The sequence below is a fragment of the Coloeus monedula genome, assembly GCF_965178545.1.
Source record: "Coloeus monedula genome assembly, chromosome: 5".
Lineage (NCBI taxonomy): Eukaryota > Metazoa > Chordata > Aves > Passeriformes > Corvidae > Coloeus > Coloeus monedula.
In genome coordinates this window covers 29788556-29795409 of record NC_138785.1, presented here as the reverse complement: position 1 = coordinate 29795409, position 6854 = coordinate 29788556, and the positions used below count along the sequence as shown (strand labels likewise).

The following is a 6854-nucleotide window of genomic DNA, read 5'->3' as shown; positions in this document are numbered from 1 at the left end:
AATAATTTTTAAAATAAATTTTGGTTTAGACTATCACCCTTTTCTACCATAATGTAGGTGGAAACTTTACCACCTCATCTTAGTTGCCCTTTCAGGCAGCTTATGAAGAAGCTTGGGCACTAAGTTGCATTTGGTAGGTTACCAGTATGTACAGGACAACCAGGGGATCAGGCCACAGCATGGGTTTAGGAAAGGCAGGTCCTTCTTGACTAATCTGATGTCCTTTTATAACCAGGTGACCTGCCTACTGGATGAGGGAAAGGCTGTGGATGTGTCTATATGGACTTCAGTAAAGCCTTTGGTGCTGTGTCTCACAGCGTTCTTCTGGAGAAGCTGGCAACCCATGGGGCACCCAAAAGAACAGGAGGCTCAGGGGAGAACTTGTTGTTTTCTACAACTACGTGAAAGAAAGTTATTGTGCGGTGCAGATTGGGCCCTTCTCCCAGGCAAGTAGCAGCAGGACGAGAGGAAATGGCCTCACGCTGTGCCAGGGAAGGTTCAGGTTGGATATTGGGAATGATTTTTTCACGGGAAGGTTAGTTAAGCATTGGAATGAGCTGCCCAGGGAGGTGGTACAGTCACCACCCCTGGAGGCACTCAAAAAATGACTGGACATGGCACTTACTGCTACAGTGTAGTTGACATGGTGGTCGTTGGTCAAAGGTTGGACTCGATGATCTTGGAGGTCCTTTCCAGCCTTAATGATTCCATGATTCTATGATTAGGGCTGTGTGTAATTTGCAATTACAAAGTAAGAGCTTGTTTTGTCCACTATGGTAGTTTATATGTTTGTATCCTATTAGCTGACATGCTACTGTTACAAATGCTCTATCTGCTTTATTTTTTTCTCCTTTTTTTCTTTAACTGGAGTAGAGGCATAGTGAGGTGAGTAATGCTGTAGACTATGGGATAATTTTTGTTTTAAGGCTGCAGGTATTTGCTAGAGTAGCCTGATAGGTGCAGCCAGTCAACTAAATGCCTTGAATTCCCCCCTCCAAAACAATCCAGTTCCAGGAATCTTCACTCCTGATATTCAGTGTGTTTGCCTGTGCTCCCAGAGTGGACAGGTTGGTAAAAATGCCCGGTCAGCATAGCAGCTGTTGGCTAGCTTAAGGAAGCACTTTTCCTTTCCAGTGATGGGGGCTGGAGTGCAAAAGGCACTCTGTAGCACTGCTTGGTGTTGTCTATCTCACTTCAAAGCTGTGCAAGCAAAGTCTGAGCAGAGGATGAAAACATGCCCTGAAGAACTGAAGTATTTCTGCAGAGAGAGATGATGAAAGATGGAATTATGTGATGAGGTGAAAATTGTGAGGTGATTGTGAAGTTTTACAGAACGAAATAAAGGTACATATACTTCAGCTTTGTACTGGCTTCTTGATCTGATAAAAGGTGCTTACTACTGCGGTGCTACAACCTGAAACTCATTAAACAATTATCCCATTTATTTGTTTTCTGGTGTGTTACTTTGTCAAATAGGCAGGACTTGACAGCAGTAGTTTTGCTGGCACTTAACTTCTTGATTCTGTGGCCAAAGACTGAAGCAATTCTTGTCTGTGTTCTGATCATATCGATCATCACTTGGGTAAGCTGCTTGTGGAGTGACCTTTCAGTGACTGGTATGCACACAAGTTTTTTTAGCATGTGTTACTTACAAGCACTACCTGCGTTTTCTGATTTTACTAGAAATTACTGTGTGGTATCAACTTTACTGCCTGTTACCTATGGAAAGAAGGTCTGTTTGCATGTGATGCACTAGATGGTGCCGTTAGCATGAGTTAAATGGAAGGGCACTCTGTGGAGCTGTTGCTCGTGTCAGTTTTTGTACTTCCTTTTGAATCTGCAGGTGCACCGAGACAGCTTTGGAGAGCACTGTACTTTAAAGCCCATCATGGGCCTTTTGGTGGGTTTCATGCCTTTCACATGGGACAAAGTTCAAATATTGGTAGCATGAGTCCAGCACCTTTACTGTAGTGTGGTGGTGGTGGGTATCTGCAAGTGAGCATAGCTACTGATGGTTTTTTCAAGGGTGTAATGGCTCCATATAGACTAAACCATCTCCAAAGGTCCCTTAATATGTTTTGTTATTGATGGGCTCTTGTTCAAGAATTATAGGGTAAGAGGGACTCCTTAGTGCGGCAAGCAGCTGGTAGCTGTGGCTTCCTGCATAGATTACAATATAGCAAATCGCTGTGGAAGGGAGGGGGGAAAACGGTGCTAAACTTGGTAGTGAGCTCCCTTTTAGATCTTGCTGTGTCAGAGATTTGATAGATACAGTTATTCAAAGGAACAGCTAATTACTTTGCCCAAACCTGTTTTAAAGGCATGTTGGAGAATTCCCTTGGTGTCTGCTTAATGCCTTTCAAAACCAGATCACTACAGCTGCTTGGAAGTTTTCCCTTTGAAATAGTCTTTATAACAATATTAGCCCATTTGTCCTTTTTGGTGCAAGTAACTGCTAATGGACATTCTCTGAAAACTGCCTATTAGGATGGGCCACTACTGAGAAATTACTAGGGTGACTGAGAATATCTGTGTTCCACATAAGAGACAAATTTGGGCTTGCTCTTATGTCCATGCCTTCAGCTGTCTATCAGGGGGCTGAGTGGGAATGGCTGCTGATTGTTTGAGATGTATTTTTGGAAACTATTTTTTTGTAAGCCTGTTGCGGTCTGTGTAACTTGGAACTGTGGGGAACCAAGGTGAAGTGGGACTATCACTTTTGTAAAGTAGATTAGTTGTCTAAGATTAAAATGCAAAGTCCACTGCTTTGGAATTTGTGTTCCAGATCAGAGGATAAGACTTGTTACTGCTTCTGCTCTTATCAAAAGGCAGACTTTTGTGATGCAGGTTAGCAGGGAGCCATCCATGTAGCTGCAGCCTGGTATTTAAGCTACTGATACACCGATACATTTGCCTTGTATTACCATGTGTGTGATTCCCATAAAGCCTGATACCTTCCAGAATATATGAGCACTAATGCTTGTCATCTACCTACAATCCCAAAACAGTAAGTTGCAGGTTATAATAAAAACTTCCTCTGCTTTGCTCTAATTCACTTATGCCTAAAAGCCTTTCAAAAGCCACCCTCCTATGTCTGAAAGTCTTTTGGCTATGTCAGCCCAAGGAAAATGTTTACAATTTAAAAAAATGTTGTGATTTTTCAAGAAAGCTTCAGAGAGTTGTGGCAAATGCTTGTTGGCATAGGTATTCTTGATGTATTATTTGATTTCATTCCTGATTTGCACTTGAAGTAAGCTGCAGGAGGTGCTGGTGCAGAAGTATAACTTCTGTGTGCTTCTTGTTCCTGTGCCTTGGTGCACTGGCAGCTTCCTGTTTACAAGGTAACTGCTGTATTCTGGACTGAGTGTGTGCCAAGGTCACGTACTTCAGGCCAGGGAGTTTATTGGATCACGGAGTAACTGCTGTGTAAACAGGAAACTCCCAATAAGGATTACTCAAAAAATTATTTTTATTTAGTTAGTTAATAAGTTGGAGGGGGGAGGGGAAAAGGGAAACTTAAGTTCTTGGAAGCCAACAAGATTTTTCCCTGTCTCCCACAAGATATGGATTTGGCTGCTTTTCCTGTCATTTTTCCTGTTTGTGTTTGTTACCTGTTTTTTTCCCCTCAGGCTTCTTTCTTCTCCCCCTCTCCCCTTAGATAAGGTGATTTTTATGCTGATAGTGTTAAGGGCAATATCTATTTGTTTTCATCGGGTTTCAAGGAGGGTGAGATTTTTATGAATAGATAAACAAAACCTGAGAAATGCTTTTGGAAGTGCATGTTGTGAGACAGATTGACTCTGAAGAGTTGAATAGTGACTTCAGTGACAAGCAAATTCGGACAAAGCTGAGTTTGTTGAATGGTCCCGTTGATTTTGGTTTTGTGGAGAGACCTGAAGAATCTGCATTTCATAATTATCTCTGCAATTTTCCCTTACTTGAGCACTTCTTCTTTAGAGACCAGATTATTTCTCTGTCCCTTGCCTTTTCAAATCCCCTGAAGTAAGGTTAAATGATACAGCTGAGGTGGTCTGTGTTCCTGCTGCAGGATATGGTGACCTTCTCTTCTATCTCACCTGTCCCTTGCTTTTAGCTGTGCTGCTCCCAATTCTTGTAGTCATCACTGGCCTGATTTAAATTGCTTATCTGAAATAAAAGTTTCATTTTTCTTTCATGGATGACTTTCCAGACCACGAGTTGAAATAGCTTTTCAAGTGGCAGGATGAACACAGAAAAAGCAACTGTCCCCTTTTGGCAGCCATGAGTAGTGTTTAGATGTGCTCAGTCCAGCTGCAACCCTGTTCAGCTGTGTGGGTTTTCTAGGTCAGTCCCCTACTGAATCAGGAGGTGGCAGCATCTTGTGTTTGGTGCACATTTTGATTCCCGATCAATATGAACTATTTTCTTTTCTTTGCTGCAGGAAAGGGATCTACAGTGGTTACAGCTGGAGGAAAGGAAATGCAGGATCCCCTTGAGATCACTGTAATGAAAGTGCTGCTTGGCATAGCTAGACCTTGTGTGGAGGTGGCAGGATTTGTTCAGGTGATATTTCAAGTGGTGAATTTTTGCTCCTTGTGTGGTGTCTGTTTCCCTGGGAAACGAGAGGCTGCAAGGTTGCAATTAAGGTCATCCCTGAGATGTGTTTCTCAGGTCTGTTTTTGACATTTGCATTTGCTGAGTTCAGCTGCGCCTTTACAGAACTATGAGAGACCATTACAGTAGCCACAAGATCCTAACCAGACACCAGAACTTAAGCATGTCCTTATGGTCCTTACTGAATCCTCTTGCAGTTACTCTTTACTGGCAGTGAGCTCTATACTTGGAGCTCATCTTACATGCTCTGCTGCACTGAAGGGGTGGGGTGTGTATTTGGTAATCTCTGCTCACTCCCCTCTGCTGTGACTTATAGTTGCTGAAAGTACAGCTCTCTTCTTAGCTGTCACCTCACTGGAAGTGTATGAACAATTACTATGTGGTACAAACTGTCTAGCCAAATTAGACAGGGATTTAAAGAACAAGCTTGACAAGACTAGGTGTCTACATGGTACTATAGTGGACCCTATCATTAGCTAGCTAGCCCTACCTTAAGTTATCCTGAAATAGATGAATAGCACCTTGATGCAAACCAAGGAATTTTTTTGGTAACAAAAATAGTGTCCAGGGCTCTGCACAGAGTATCCACACCCAAGGGCAGCAGCAGCACAGTTTAAAGCTATACACAATGGACAGATAGCTTTCAATAACGTCATGGAGAGAACACATATCAGGTTTCCCTGTCTTGTGCCAGTGTATTTTTCTCCATTCTGTCCTGAGGAAGAAAGGGTTTTACTTTTTGATAGTACAGACATTTAAGAAATAATTGAAGAGAGGCAGTATCGTGTGCTGTTTAGGTACCAGACTGTAAAGGTCACCTTTTCCAGTCTCACTGTCGGAGGCAAGCACAGTGAGGCTTCAGTGTGCTGACAGTTCTGAACATCTTCTGCTGTGTTTCTGTCTGCAGAGGTAGCTGTTCAGGGTTGAAGGTCTGATTAAAGACTGAATGTAATCGTTGGGATAATGTTTCTGGGAAGTCATCTTTAGAGAAAGAAGGAAACTTGTATTTGGTGAGTTTGTAGGGGGTTTTCTGTTAATAAGTAGTTCTTTGGGAATCCTAAGCAAATTAAAACCCAGTTACCTGTATGTCTTTAGCAGAGTTTCTGGTGTCTAACAAGATGTGACCGTAAATCTTGTTCTCAATAGGGGCAGTAGCCTCTTTGCCTACTCTGCTCCCCAGACCTTCCTCCATTTCTTAAAATGTCAGAGCCAGTTGAGTTTGTCAGGAGACACTTCCTGCATTAATGGTCTGTCTTTGAGAAATCAGGTTCAGAGTAGCAGTTGCTCAGAGATTTAGACTATTAGAAGCAATATCAAAGGGGAATTGAAGGGCAGGAAGCAGCTAAGAAAAAAAGGCAATCCAAATCCATCTCATAATTGTAGAAATGCTTGTTTGGCACACATATCTGGTTTTGGGTAGAGGTTATGTATCCATCTCTTGACCCCAAAACCATGAAACTACATGAATGGGACCAAATGTTACGTTTGTTCCTTAAAAAAAAAAGGACAGTATGTAAATAGACATTAGCAATTGCATAAGGAGTTACTGTCTCATTCTGCATATATAAGCATGTGGATGGTCGAGACATATATTTTACACATCTTACTGTGGCAGGAAATTCATTTGCTCCCAATATTGTTCCCTCTTGCCTCTGCAACCTTTATGGTCAGACTCTTGGTTGTGACTAAATGTCTTGGTTCAAGTTGCAAAAGCTGTGCTGCTTTGCAAAGTGGTTTTACTGTGTTTGATTGCAGATGGCTGCAGCATGCATCACTGTCAGGAGATAAGCTGGTAATAGCCATTTGTGTTTGTGATGGCTTTTGCTTCTGTGATGGCTATAGTTTTTTTATTATTTGTACTCATGAAACAGGTTGCCCTGTTCTTAACCTCTCAGTCAAGCACCAAAGGAGATGTTAAGGCTGTGACTATGTGTTGTCATTACAGTGCAGGTTTTGGCTTGTCTCTTGCTTTTGTACTCTCATTGTCTTCCAGATGAATCACTGCTGTTATCTGGTATCACACCCTATTTTTAAACCACAATGCTTTTCTGTTTCTGGGGCTGCTGGAATACTCATGCTTCATATGATTGGAGTTTAGACTTGCTCATTCTGTGTCCGGTTTCAATTATCTTAAGTTTTGGATTTTTTTCCATGTGAGTTTGATTGTTTATCAAATGGTTATCTGTGTTACCTTCACTGGATGCTTAGAATCGTGGGTCAGATAGCAAAACTATGTGGTTTCATAGATAAACAGGAGAGGT

The 6854-nt window shown here is 42.0% G+C and overlaps 1 protein-coding gene across 3 annotated transcripts in view; it reads left to right on the top strand.

The window, feature by feature from the left end:
- Window positions 1-1502: 1502 nt before the first annotated feature.
- Window positions 1503-6854, top strand: part of LOC309573487 (transmembrane protease serine 11E-like) — a 40866-nt gene continuing 35514 nt past the window's right edge. For all 3 annotated transcript variants that reach the window (XM_082282488.1, XM_082282489.1, XM_082282487.1), the window contains exon 1: window positions 1503-1582. The gene's annotated coding sequence lies outside the window, so the exon portion shown is untranslated. The remainder of the gene's footprint in view (window positions 1583-6854) is intronic.